The sequence below is a fragment of the Macaca nemestrina genome, chromosome 10 (genome assembly GCF_043159975.1).
Source record: "Macaca nemestrina isolate mMacNem1 chromosome 10, mMacNem.hap1, whole genome shotgun sequence".
In the NCBI taxonomy this organism is placed as follows: domain Eukaryota; kingdom Metazoa; phylum Chordata; class Mammalia; order Primates; family Cercopithecidae; genus Macaca; species Macaca nemestrina.
The window spans coordinates 57,263,315-57,278,543 of NC_092134.1; positions in this window are offsets into that span (position 1 = coordinate 57,263,315).

Genomic DNA, 15,229 nt, shown 5'->3' on the forward strand with positions numbered 1-15,229 from the left:
GGTGGTACGCACCTGTAGTCTCAGCTACTCAAGAGGCTGAGGCAGGAGAATCGCCTGAACCTAGGAGGCGGAGGTTACAGTGAGCTGAGATTGTGCCACTGCACTCCAGCCTGGGCAACAGGAGTGAAACCCTGTCTCAGGAAAAAAAAAAAAAAATGTTGCAAACTACCTACAGAGTACAACTCTTCAAGTTTGGGAGTAATGACCAGCAAGACATTTGTCAGCAACTCTTCAATGGGTCTGATTGTTTCTTAGGACAACATTTATTATAAGAAACCACAGAGGCTTGGACAGTGGTTTCGAATTTGAATGGCGGTGGGGTGAGGGGCAGGTCTCAGACCCATCAGAAATGGAATAGCCTATCACAGTAGACCATTAGTGGAGGGGAGAATTTCAGAAAGTTGGAATCTTTTGGCAAATCTAAAGTAACATTTCATTTTCATGGAGGACTAGTCTTCATTATTCTATTCCTTCTGCAGATCGAGATGTCACAGACAGGAGTACAGGAAGACAGGATCAAAAACATCAGCCAATAGCAAAGGAACCATTTATTATTACACAACCTGATTGAATATATATATTTTTTTCTTTTTTAAAAATTCTTTTTCCTTTTCTTGTTTTTAAAAATACATGGGGTCTCATCATGTTGCCCAGGCTGGTCTTGGACTCCTGAGCTCAGGTTATCCTCCCTCCTCGATCTCCTGAAGTGCTGGGATTACATCACTCCCTGGGGCATGTCCTCATCCGCACTTTTGAAGACTGTTAGCCACAAAGCCAGGCTATATAGTGGGAAAAGCAGTGAGGACATGGAGAAGGCATTATCAACTGTTAAAACCCAAGCTTAGGAGCATACACATCATTTCTACTCATGCTCTGTTGGCAAGAGCTTAGTAATACAGCCACAGCTCAATGTTCAGAAGACTGGGGACCGTATTGCAGGAAGGCAGCCACGTGCCCAGGAAGGAGAAGATAATGAATTTTGGTGGGTAAATAATAGTCTCTGCCAAGGGGTATTCTCCTTCCTGGACTGACTGGGCTTTATGCCTTGGGCAGAAGGAATGATATATCTGCTTGGGGAGTTTGGGGGAAAAAATGGGCAAGAAAGCCCAGTCCCTTCTTGGATTTCCTTTTCTTCAAACTTGCCTGTCCAGGTCTGCATTCTGATTTGCTGTAGGGGAGGGAGAGGCATGTGCCTGCCCAGGAGGGCTTTGTTAGTCAGAGGTGAAGTTCACTGCAGATACAAAGACAAGTTCTCCAACCTTTCTTATCTGTAAGAAAGGTGATATTCCATATGTCTGTCCCCTGAATCTCTTCTCCAATTGGTTTCAAACTTAGGCAGGAAAAATAGGTTTTATTTACCAGTTCCCTGGAACCCAACAAGTAAATAGAATCCTTCACCTTCTTTGCTCATGAAAGTATCCTACACTCATTGTAAAACTGTGTCTGAACCAGGTGAGGTGGCTCATGCCAACAATCCCATCATTTTGGGAAGCTGACATGTAAGGGTCGCTTGAGGCTGGGAGTTTGAGACTAGCCTGGGCAACATGGCAAAATCCATCTCTACAAAAAATTTAAAATATTAGCCAGGCTTGGTGGCTCAAGCCTGTAGTCCCAGCTACTTGGGAGGCTGAGGTGGAAGGATCGCTTGATCCTGGGGGTCCAGGATGCAGTGAGCCCTGATCATGCCATTGCACTGAAGCCTAGGTTACAGAGTGAGACTCTGCTTAAAAAAAGAAAAACAAGGCTGAGGCAGTGGCTCACACCTGTAATCCCAGCACTTTGGGAGGCTGAGGCGGGTGGATCACCTAAGGTCCAAGACCAGCCTGGCCAACATGGTGAAACCCCATCTCTAGCAAAGATACAAAAATTAGCTGGGCATGGTGGCAGGTGCCTATAATCCCAGCTACTTGGGAAGCTGAGGCAGGAGAAATGCTTGAACCCAGGAGGCGGATGTTGCAGTGAGCCGAGATTGTGCCACTGCACTCCAGCCTGGGTGACAGTGAGGCTTGGTATCAAAAAAAAAAAAAAAAAAAAAGAAAAGAAAAAAGAAAAACAAATTGTGTCTGAGCTAAGCTATAAATTATTATTATTATTTGAGATGAGGTCTGACTATGTTGCCGAGGCTGCTCTTTTAACTCTTGGGCTTAAGGGATCCTCATGCCTCAACCTCCTGAGAAGCTGGGACTATAGGCACATGCCACCTAAATCATTTTTGATATATGAACCAAGTTTTACCTTGTAGATATGAAGAATTCTGCTTTGTATATAATTATGAACCTAATTATTGCTTTTCCATAAAAATTATAGTTTTTGTTATTGGTGATTCTGATGAAATTTGTTAACTATCCCAGAAGTTTCAAAACATCCTAAGAGCAAACGATACCAAAAAAGAACACCTGAAGAGATAACATAATAATTATAATGGTAATAAAATACCACTGAAGTTGGAAAAATGGAATTAAAACACTTCTTTTTGCTTGTTTGCTTCTGAGACAAAGTCTTGCTCTGTAGCCCAGGCTGGAGTGCAGTGGTGTGATCTCGGCTCACTGCAACCTCCACAAGTGATGTTCCTGCCTCAGTCTCCGAGTAGCTGGGACTACAGGCACCTGCCACACACTTGGCTAATTTTTCTGTATTTTTAGTAGAGACGGGTTTTCACCATGTTGGCCAGGCTGGTCTTGAACTCCCGACCTCAGGTGATCCGTCTGCCTTAGCCTCCCAAAGTGCTAGGATTATAGGCGTGAACCACCGCACCCAGCCCTCTTATTTTCTTCTTAATTTACACCTTTTCCATGAATAGCTCTCCTTTCTGCATGCACACTAAAGATTTCTGAATCTGTGCTTGCCCCACAAGTAATTTTCTTGAACCATACAGTCAAATTTCTAACTGCTGGACATTCTACAGCTAGCGAAAATGTAGCATGTCCAGAACAGAGCTCATTTTATACACTCTTTCTCCCAAATTGGAAGATTTCATATAAAAATATATTTTTCCAGTATCTCTTGAAAAATTGGAAAATGTGAGAATACTGTCCCCATGTAACAACAACTAAGGTTGGTAGCTGCCCCCTTTATTTATTTATTTATTTATTTATTTATTCATTTATTATTTTTTTAGAGCCAGGGTCTTGCTCTCTCAGGCTAGAGTACAGTGGTGAGATCATAGCTGGGATTACAGGCGTCCACCACTGTGCCCTGCCCAGCTTCCCTCTTTAAACAAAGCCTGTGGTCTCCTGTTATTCATAATTCTTATTGCTCCCCACTGTCTTACACTTGGCTGACTTCACACAATACGTTTCTGGAATGGCCCCTATAGGTATTTGCGTCTGTAATCACCGATCTAGGCCATACTAGACCATCTGTTGAATTAATAAATTAATTAAAGTACAAATAGCATCTTTTCTGTGAAAGCTGGAATTTGGCCAGGCGCGGTGGCTCACACCTGTAATCCCAACACTTTGGGAGGCCAAGGCGGGTAGATCACCTGAGGTCAGGAGTTTGAGGACCAGACTGGCCAATATGGTGAAACCCCATCTCTACTAAAAATACAAAATTAGTCAGGCATGGTGGTGGGTGCCTGTTTTCCAGCTACTGGGGAGGCTGAGGCAGGAGAATCGCATGAACTCAGGAGGCAGAGGTTGCAGTGAGCTGAGATTGCACCACTGCCCTCCACCCTAGGTGACCACCCTGGGTGACACCCTGTATCAAAGAACACAGAAAAGAAAACTGGAGTTCCCTGATGTCATTGAACCCTGGATCCGGCAGTTGCTAAACTGATTGCAACTTTGTGTAAGTTACTCAACCTCTCTGTACCTCAGTTGCCTCATCTATAAAATAGAACAATACAGTAGTCTCCCTTTATCTGTGATTTCAGTTACTTGTGGTCAACTGCAGTCGGAAAATACTAAATAGAAAATTCCTGGCTGGGTGCGGTGGCTCAGGCCTATAATCCTAGCACTTTGGGAGTCCAAGGTGGGCAGATCACGAGGTCAGGAGCTCAAGACCAGCCTGACCAATGTGGTGAAACCCTGTCTCTACTAAAAATACAAAATTAGCCAGCATGGTTGGCACGCGCCTGTAATCCCAGCTACTAAGGAGGCTGAGGCAGGAGAATAGCTTGAACCCAGGAGGCTGAAGTTGCAGTGAGCCACAACTGCACCTAGGCAACAGAGCGAGACTCAATCTCAAAAAAAAAGAAAAAAAAGAAAAGAAAATTCCAGAAAGAAACAACTCATAAATTTTAAATTGTGCATCATTCTGAATAGGATGATGAAATCTCATGCTTCCCCACCCTGTCCCACCCAAGATGTAAATCATCCCTTTGTCCAGCATATCCCCACTGTGGAGTCTGCCCTCCCCACTAGGCTGTAGCTTAATTGTAGTAGATTGTTGCGGTATTGCAGTGCTTTTGTTCTAGTATCCCTATTTGACTTAAATATGGCCCCAAAGTGCAAGAATAGTGATGCAATTCAGATATGCCAAAGAGAAGTTGTAAAATGAAAAGGTGAAAGTTTTCAAATTAATGAGTAAAAGAATCGTATGTTAAAAAAAGTTTGTTATAGTAAGAATGAATCTAAACGTGAAATTCTGAAGAAGGAAAAAAGAATTTGTGCTTGTTTTGCTGTCGCACCTCAAACTACAAAAGTTTATCACAATGCATAACTGCTTAGTTAAGATGGAGAAGGCATTAAATGTATGGGGTTGAAAACATGAATAGAAAACATGTTGTGCCAGAAAGTTTTGAGGCTGTATAAAGACTTCAGCATGGGATCCCCTGAAGCAAGTGACATTTAGCCATTTACTATAAGAAATGCATAGTGTTTTTGTTTGTTTGTTTGTTTGTTTGTTTTTTAGACAGTCTCGCTCTGTCGCCCAGGCTGGAGTGCAGTGGCGCTGTCTCGGCTCATTGCAACCTCTGCCTCCTGGGTTCAAGCCATTCTCCTGCTGCAGACTCCTGAGTAGCTGGGATTATAGGTGCGCACCAACACAACTGGCTGATTTTTGTATTTTTAGTTGAGATGGGGTTTCATCATGTTGGTCAGGCTGATCTCGAACTCCTGACCTTGTGATCCTCCCACCTTGGTCTCCCAAAGTGCTGGGATTACAGGTGTGAGCCTCCGTGCCCGGCTGTTATTATTGTTAATCCCTTACTCTAATGTATAAATTAATTTATCAGAGGTATGTACACATAGGAAAAAACAGTATATATAGGGTTCGGTACTATTCATTGGTTTTAGGCATTCACAGAAGGTCTTGGAAGATTTCCCCCGCAGACAAGGGGGGATTACTGTAGTAGTTACTTCACAGGGTTGTTATGAGAGTTAAATGAGATAAAGCATACAGGCAATTTAGAACAGTGCTCAACAGATAGTTAATGGTAGCTGTTCTTGTATTGCTATAAAGAAAAACGTGGCCAGGTGCCGTGTCTCATGCCTGTAATACCAGCACTTTGGGAGGCCGAAGCAGGCAGATCATGAGGTCAAGAGATCAAGATCATCCTGGCCAACATGGTGAAACCCTATCTCTACTAAAAATCCAAACATACAAAAATTAGCCAGGCATGGTGGTGCGTGCTGTAGTCCCAGCTACTCGGGAGGCTGAGGCAGGAGAATCGCTTGCACCCCAGAGGCGGAGGTTGCAGTGAGCTGAGATCGTGTCACTGCACTCCAGCTTGGCGACAGAGTGAGCCTCCATCTCAAAAATAAAGAAAAAAAAAAACCACCTGAGGCTGGTTTTATGAAGAAAAGAGGTTTAATTGTACACATGGTTCTGCAGGCTGTACAGGAAGCATAATGTTGGCAGAGTGGAGTGGGGGAGGTACCACAGTTTATAACAACCAGATCTCATGAGAAATCATTCCTCACTCACTATGGTGAGGACGGCCTCAAGCCACGAAGGATTCTATCCCATGACCCAAACATTTTCCACCAGGCCCCACCTCCAACACTGGGAATTATATTTCAACATGAGATTTGAGCAGGGACAAATATCCAAACTATATCACACTGCCTCTAGGCTTCCTCAGTGGGCAAAGCTAGGAAATATATTAGCCTATGTATATGTACATCTTTATTGTCCATCTATTTATCATCCATCTATCATCTATCTATCTATAAACATGACTTCATTCATACTTCTATCTCTGACCCTAATCTAGCACCACATGGTTCATTCTAGCCTTCTCTCCTTGCTTATTTGTGACTTGTTCCCTGGTAGCAAGAGACCTGGCTCCCATTATCTACAATTATTTAGTCATTTGCCAGACCCTAGTGTTAGGAGTTGAATTGTTATCCTAAAATTCATACATTGAAATTCTAACCTCCAGTACCTCATAATGTGACCTTATTTGGAGATAGCATCTTTACAGAGATAATCAAGTTAAAATGAGGTAATTAGGATGGGCCCTAATCTGACTGATGTCCTTATACAAAAGGAAAATTCAAACAGACACACACATAGAGGGAGGCACAGGGAGAGGACAGCTATTTACAAGCCAGTGAGAGAGATCTGGAACAGATCCTTCCTCCACAGCCCTCAGAAGGGACCAACTCTGCCAACAACTTGATTTTGGATTTCCATCCTCCAGGACTATGAGAAAATACATCGTATTGCTTAAGCCACCCAGTTTGTTATGGTAGCCCTAGCAAATGAATAGCGGTATCTTAGGATACAGGGAAATTAGTTTCCAAATTGCTAATGCTTATTATCCCTTTGATAAATAAATTTATCAACTATAGTGCAATGCTTATGTGTAGCTCTTTTTGCCTTTAGCTTTATAGTGTCCAGTCAAAATACTGTTTTCAAAAGTCAACTCCTTTTTCACTCACCCCCTTGTGAGATTATATGTTTATAACTCAGTTAGATGAATTTGTCACAGTCTGCGTTTTATCCTAGTATTTCCCCAACATCTGGTTGACTTTCTGAGAAACTGAATATAGCAAATGGATTTTGCTCAATGTATGTAGTCATATATGTACTACCTATAGAATATAGAACAATTCCATTATCTTTAAAAAATCCCCCTACAACCCCTTTGGAGTCAACTCTGCACCTCTCACCCAACCCTTGGCAATCACTGATGTTTTCTCTCTTCATAGTTTTGCCTTTTACATATGCTGTAGAAAATGGAATTGTAATATATAAAGTTTTGAGTCTGACTTCTTTCACTTAGCAAAAATGCATTTGAGTTTCATCCATGTTGTTGAGTGAATTAATGCAGGACAGGTGAGCTCCAGAATTGAGGCTTAGCCCTGGAGGGTTCTTGGCTTTGCCCAGGAAAGAATTCAAGGGTGAGTGGCAGTGTTAAATAGCAACTTTTATTGAAGTGGCAGTGCACAGCAGCAGCAAATGTACTCCTCCTGCCAGAGCAGAGTTACCCCATAGGCAGTGTGCCAGAGTAGCAGCACAGAGGCACTTCTACAGTCCTATTTATACCCACTTTTAATTATATGTAAATTAAGAGGTGGTTATGCAGAAGTTTCTAGAATGAGGGTGGTAACTTTCAGGTCATTGCCATGGAAAGGGGTGGTAACTTTCAGGTGTTGCCATGGCAATGGTAAACTGACAAGCACACTGGTGGGCATGTCTTATGGAGAGGCGCTTCCACCTTAGACTTGTTTTAGCTAGTCCTCAATTTGATCCTAATGTCCAAGCCCTACCTTTGGAGCCAAGTCCTGCCTCCTACCTCAGAATCAGTAGCTTTTTTCTTTTCATTTCCATCATATGAATGCGCCAGTTTGCTTATTCACTCACCTGCAGAGGGAGATCTTGGCTGTTTCCTGGTTTTGCCAATTAGAAATAAAGTTGTATATGTGTGTGTGTTTGTGTGTGTACATAAATTTTCAATTCATTTGGATAACTACTCAGTAGAAAGATTACTGTGTCATATAGTAAATGTATATTCAACTTTATTTCATTTATTATTTATTAAAATTTTTTGTTCATTTTTGTTGTTGTTTTGTTTTGTTTTGAGACAGAGTCTTGCTCTGTCACCCAGGCTGGAGTGCAATTGCGTCATCTCAGCTCAGTGTGACTTCCACCTCCCAAGTTCAAGTGATTCTCTTGCCTCTCAGCCTCCTGAGTAGCTGGGATTACAGGTGCGGGTCACCACGCCAGGCTAATTTTCTATTTTTAGTAGAGATGGGGTTTTGCCATGTTGGCCAAGCTGATCTGGAACTCCTGACCTCAGGTGATCTACCTGCCTTAGCCTCCCAAAGTGCTGGGATTACAGGCGTGAGCCACTGTGCCTGCCAGCCTATTTTTAAATTTTTTTGAGACAGGGTCATGCTCTGTCACCCAGGCTGTAGAACAGTGGCACGACTGCTCACTGCAGCCTCGACCCCCCCAGCATACACACACCCCCTCCCCCCGGCTCAAGTGAACATCCCATCTCAGTCTCCTGAGTAGCTGGGACTACCGGCATGCACCACCATGCCTGGCTAATTTTTAAATTTTTTGTAGAGACAAGATGTTGCTGTGTTGCCCAGGCTGGTCTGAAACTCCTAAGCTCAAGCGAAACTCCCACCTCAGCCTCCCACCTCAGCCTCCCACAGTGCTAGGATTACAGGCATAAGCCACTAAAGAAACTGCCAAACAGTCTTCTGAAACGATTGAACCATTTTGCATTCCCACCAGCAGAGTTAAGAGTTCCTGTTGTTTTATGTCTTTGTCAGCATTTTGTACTGTTATATTTTTTAAAATTTAAGCAATTGTAATAGGTGTGTAAGAGTATCTCATTGTGGCTTTATTTTGCAACCGCTACATTTTAAAGATTCAATATTGCCATATTACATTCAATGTTCTGCTACATAATACTCCATGTTGTGCGTATAGGACATTTCACTCTCAATTGTCCCAGTAATGGACTCTGATCGTCTCCAAATTATACCATGTAATTTGTTTTAGTTATTCATTATGATCTAAAATATATCAACATTTCTTTACTTTCTTTTTACCAGCAAATGGATGAGGGAAAATAATATCCTAACAAATACCCAAATAATATTCAAATGAAAACCCAGACAATGTCCAAACCATATCCAAAATCTTCTTGTGCAGATTAGTCAAATTTGTCTACTATAGACTCTATGATAAATGTAGAATTGATGTAATTGACTTCAAAAAAGGATTATTTACATAAAATATTGTGACTTCCTGATTGTTTTCAATAGGTTCTTTATTTCCTTTCTCCATCCTTCCCTTCCTTTCTTCCTTGAATCTTTCCTTTCATTTCATTTTTTCAAGCAAATAAATATCTACTGAAAGCCCTTCACAGCCAGTCACTGTTTAAACCAAGGGTATGTAAAAAACAATAACACTGCCCTGCAGCAGTTAACAGTCTAGAGTAGTGCATGTTGTGGGAGAAGGAAACACGGGCTCAGGAATGAATGAATACATATCTACATAAATACCCACATACAAGTGTTGTCCACAAACAGAAGGGTTTGCAGCCAGCTTTGTCTTGACGAGTCAGAGAACCTTCTCTGACTTGATTAGACTTACATTTTAGAGCAATAACTTTGGTAGATTGAAGTGGAATAACAGATTGGTATTAGGGAGACCAACTGTGAGGCTATTGCAAATGGTTTAGGGCAGAAATATTGAAGGCCCGCACAAAACAATGGCATATTTTCTTTTTTTTTTTGAGATGGAGTTTTGCTGTTGTTGCCCAGGCTGGCGTGCAATGGCGCCATCTTGACTTACTGCAATCTCCGCCTCCCAGGTTCAATCAATTCTCCTGCCTCAGCTTCTCAAGTAGCTGGGATTACAGGCATGTGCCACCACGCCCAGCTACTTTTGTATTTTTAGTAGAGACAGGGTTTCTCCATGTTGGTCAGGCTGGTCTTGAAATCCCGACCACAGGTGATCCCCGCCCCCTGCCTCGGCCTCCCAAAGTGCTGGGATTACAGGCATGAGCCACTGCGCCCAGCCTAACAATGGCATATTTTCTACCTAAGTGGTCTATGTGTGAGAAACAAAATAAAATCTAGGAATGCAGAACATTGTGTGGCATATAAAAAAACAAAAAAACAAAAAACCCTGACCGTAACAAAAGGTCAACATACACTGCAATAATCCTGTCCAGGAAAAAAAAGAACTAAAATTTAAAAATAAATGAATGAATAAAAGGGCAACATAAAGGATCCTTGGGGTGATATAGCTGATCTGTATCTTCTTGGTGATAGATACACAAACCCACAAATGGTAATATTGTATAGAACTAAATCCATAAACACACAAATGGATGCAAGTGAAACTGGGAAAATCTGAATAAGATGGTGGATTGTTACCATTATGGTAAACTGGGGAAAGTTTTCATGGATCTCTCTGTAGTTATTTCTCAAAACTTCATGTGAATCTATAATCATTTCAATAAAAAGTTCAGTTAAGTAATGACAGCAAAATAAAAATATTCTTAAACAAGGCAGGCACAGTGGCTCATGCCTGTAATCCCAACATTTTGGGAGGCTAAGGTGGGAGGACTGCCTGGGCAACATAGTGAGAGCCCCAAAATAAAAAAAAAATAGTCAGGCATGGTAGTGTACATCTGTAGTCCCAGCTACGTGGGAGGCTGAAGTGGGAGGATTACTTGAGCCAGGGAGGTCAAGCTGTAGTTGCACCACTGCACGCCAGCCTGAGTGACAGAGTGAGACCTTGTCTCCAAAAAAAAAAAAAAACCAAAAAACAAAATACAGGTGCCGTGGCTCACTCCTGTAATCCCAGCACTTTGGGAGGCAAAGGAGGGAGGATCACCTGAGGTCAGGAGTTTGAGACTAGCCTGACCAACGTGGAGAAATCCCGTCTCTACTAAAAATACAAAATTAGCCAGGCGTGGTGGCGCATGCCTGTAATCCCAGCTATTTGGGAGGCTGAGGCAGGAGAATTGCTTGAACCCCGGAGGTGGAGGTTGCAGTGAGCCGAGATCGTGCCATTGCACTCCAGCCTGGGCAGCAAGAGCAAAACTATGTCTCAAAGAAAAAAAAAGATATTTTTAAACAAAAAAACTATTAATCCTTTTTTTTTTTTTTTTTTTGGATGTAGAGAGAAAAATTTAAGGCATCTTGTTCCTAATTTTCCACTTTGAATTTGATTACATTGCAGCTATAAATTAATTTGGGGAAAAGTAGGAAAAAATAAAAAAATCCAGATCTAACCAAGGTAACTGTTATTTAAATGTATCTTGTGCAGTTTTTAGATGATAATTATTATTAGTTCCTTTGGATGTTTTACCTACAGATTAATTCAGAGGGAAGAAAATAAATATTGAGTACTTAAAGGGCAAGTCATTGCTCTGGGAACTTACAGACATTTCTTTATTTTATGCTAATAAAGAGACAGGTTTTATTATAATTATTAATGCATTTTTCAGATAGGGAAGCTTGAAGATCAGAGTGGGTAAGTACTTTCACAAGGTCACAAAGTGTTGGAGGGAGCCTATACCTGTCTGATGTTAAGGCCTATGCTTTTTTCCTACTACATAGGGGCTGAAATACAGACACAAGCACAGGTGAAATACCATCTTTGTCATCAACTTTCTTGTTGATCTCTATAGTTCTTATCCAATATTGAGAAACGTTGACTATAATATTTTTATTGTAATTGGTGTGGATTATTGCAGCTCAGGAAAATGTCTTTTAAAAGTTGTGACTAGATAGCTTTTAATAAAATATTTCACAAAAAGTGTCAGATACTATCAGAAGACTTTAAACCTTAAACCTTTAAATAAAACAAAAATAAAAACAAAACTTTGGTAAGAGGTTGAAAATGGTTACCTTTTATTGAGCATTCACTATATATGTCAGGCATTATGTTAAGCAACTTAAATGTGTTATTTAAAGTTTCACAGCTAAGCCAGGCACAGCAGCTCACACCTGTAATCCTAGCACTTTGGGAGGCCGAGGCAGGTGGATTGTCTAAGCTCAGGAGTTTGAGACCAGCCTGGGCATTGTGAAACCCCGTCTCTACTAAAATACAAAAAATTAGCAGAATGTGGTGGCACACACCTGCAGTCTCAGCTACTTGGGAGGCTGAGGCACAAGAATTGCTTGAATATGGGAGGCAGAGGTTGCAGTAAACCAAGATTGTGCCACTGCACCTCAGCCTGGGTGACACAGTGAGACTCTGTCTCCAAAAGTTTCACAACTGGGCAAGGTGGCTCAGGCCTGTAATCCCAGCACTTTGGGAGGCTGAAGTGGGAGGATCTCTTGAGTTCAGGAGTTCAAGACCAGCCTGGGTAATACACCAAGACCACTCTTGATTAAAAAAAAAAAATTTTTTTTTCTTTTTTTTTAAGTTTCACAACAACCTTGTGAGAAATACATGCTTATTTTCCTCATTTTACAGATGTGGAAAGTGAAACCTGGGATGGCTAAGTGACTTAGCCAACGTTACACAGCTATTAAGTGGTAGAAAAATAGGGACAAAACAGGCTGTTTGACTCCAGAGCCACACCTCTAAGCCTCTAGGCTACAATGCTATAAAAATCTACCAAATGAAAATCATGGGAGATAGAGAAAAAAGAAACTTTATTTTAGTATATACGCTGCCAAAGAGAGCATGAGAAAAGGAACCATAACAGAAAATTTGGCATTGCCCCAGATCAGTGACCAGGGTCACCATTTATTGCAATTAAATTAGATGAGTTAACTACATTGTGTGATTTGGGGGTATAAGAGGGGCCAATGTAAAAAGCTCAAAGGTGGCCAGGTGCAGTGGCTCACACCTGTAATCTCAGCACTTTGGGAGGCTGAGGCAGGCGGATCATTTGAGGTCAGGAGCTCGAAACTAGCCTGACCAACATGGTGAAACCCCATTTCTACTAAAAATACAAAAAAAATAGCTGGGCGTGGTTGTGCATGCCTGTAGTCACAGCTAATCAGGAGGCTGAGGCAGGACAATCGCTTGAAACCCGGAGGCAGAGGTTGCAGTGAGCCGAGATCGGTGCCACTGCACTCCAGCCTGGGCAACAGAAAGAGACTCCGTCTAAAAAAAAATAAAAAAGCTCAAAGTTATCTTCAAGTCAGTCACTTTCTATCCCTTTTCTCATTATATTTTCTTTATAGCTTTCACTTATCAATTATTTATTATTGATAAGTGAAATTGTTTTATTACTAATAAAATATTTTATTAGTAAAATTATTTTATTGCTAATCATTTGCCTCACCTCACTAGACCATAACTTCAATAAAATCAAGAACCTTGTCTTTCTTACTAAATGCTGTATTTCTACAGTCCAAAGTTGTGCCTGACATAAATATTTGTTGAATGAATGCATAAATGTCTGCCCTTCCCTGGACTTTAATTCAAAAGACTATATAAAAAAGGCATGCATTATTAGAAATATTTTATTGTTTTAGTTTCTTAGATTGGCTAGGATACACTGAAAAAAGAAGAGGAAGCTGGAGAAAAGGGGGAAAGAGCATATCCACTGGTAATGATAACACCTAAGTTATAGGGGTTGGCAGGGACTGGCGGTGAAACCTAAAAAATCAAGAGCCTTCATGGGTGAAGTGCCAAAAATTGGTGAGGCTCTCTGGTGTAGGATAAAAACCATCACAAAAGCTAACTTCTCAATTTTGTCTCAGAAATTCTGCTACCATAAAGATTTATGGAAAGTGAAAGTTATTTAGTTCATTTTAATATGCTAATTACCTTGCATTGTGCAAAGCTTTGATTAAAATGCAACATTCCTGAAGTTCTCATTGAAATTAACGTGTCAAATTTATGTTCAAACTGAGCACTGATCTACATTGTTTATGTATAGTGGGTTCTTCCTGAAGATCCATTATTGATGCTATTACGCTCCTTGTTAGCATTACATCAGTGTTGAGAAGGGTGTATAGGAACAGGCTCTGAGAACAACAAAGGAATTGTATATGAAAAACTAAAATGAATGAATAAACAGAGGCATCTGCAGTGTAGAGTGGGAAAGGCAATTAATTTCAATGAGGTTCTGGAGCGCCAAGGAAAACATCGTATCCCCTCAAATGGAAGATACAGCTGTTAAATGTGTGGATTACAACAGGGGATTCTAGGCAGTTTGAAGTTTCAAGAAATGTAAGATTTAGAGAACAGGTTCTCAAACTTTGTAGTCTTAGGATTCCTTTACACTCCTTTAAAAGTTGAGGACCCCAAAGAACTTTTATGTGCATTATTGATACTGATACTTATGTCAGAAATTAAAAGTGAGAAATTTTAAGAGTATTTCATTTAAAAACAATAAAGCAATCAAATATTAACAAAAATAATTTTTTATATGAAAAATAGGCCCGGTGAGGTGGCTCACACCTGTAATCTCAGCACTTTGGGAGGCTGAGCCGGGCGGATCACGAGGTCAGGAGATCGAGACCATCGTGGCTAACACGGTGAAACCCTGTTTCTACTAAAAATACGAAAAATTAGCCAGGCGTGGTGGCGGGTGCCTGTAGTCCCAGCTACTTGGGAGGCTGAGGCAGGAGAATGGCTTGAACCCAGGAGGCGGAGCTTGCAGCGAGCCGTGATCGTGCTACTGCACTCCAGCCTGGGCGACAGAGCGAGACTCCCTCTCAAAAAAAAAAAAAAAGAAAGAAAAAGAAAAAAGAAAAATAACTACTCCCTCTTGCCCCCAAATCGAGTTTTTGCAAATCTCTTTAACGTCTGGTTTAACCGCAGATGACTGGATTCTCCTATCTGCTTCTATTTTCAGTCTGTTTCCTTATCACATGTCACATAGCCTCCGGAAAACCCCACTGTACACTTGTGAGAGAATGAGAATGCAAAAGACAGTCTTGACATTAATATGGAAATAGTTTTGACCTTCCTCTTGAAAGGGTCTGGGGACCCTCAGACCATATTCTGAGAACAACTTTTTGAGTTAATGTTAGTCAATTCATCATCACTTGAAAATTAGTTATGAGGTTTTACAAGCCTGAGGATTTAATGCGATTTACTTTTTCAGAAAGATGAAACAACAGACATACTGAATGTCCTCATTACAACGCATCCAGAGAATGCACAAATATGCCATTTTCATCCGTCAAAAGAACTGAAGGGACTGTACATCAGGTACAAGTATGTGGCGGGGGGATGGGGAGCTAAGGATGACGAGCACCCCCTAAAGGCACGGAGACCCGCTGGCATAGTTCGAAGCAAAACAGGCAGAAGAGGCCGCCGAAGTGGTCTAGAGGAAAAAACTGTTTTTCTTAGGCGGGGAGGGAAAATAGTTACCGGGGGCCGGCGAGTTGCAGGAATT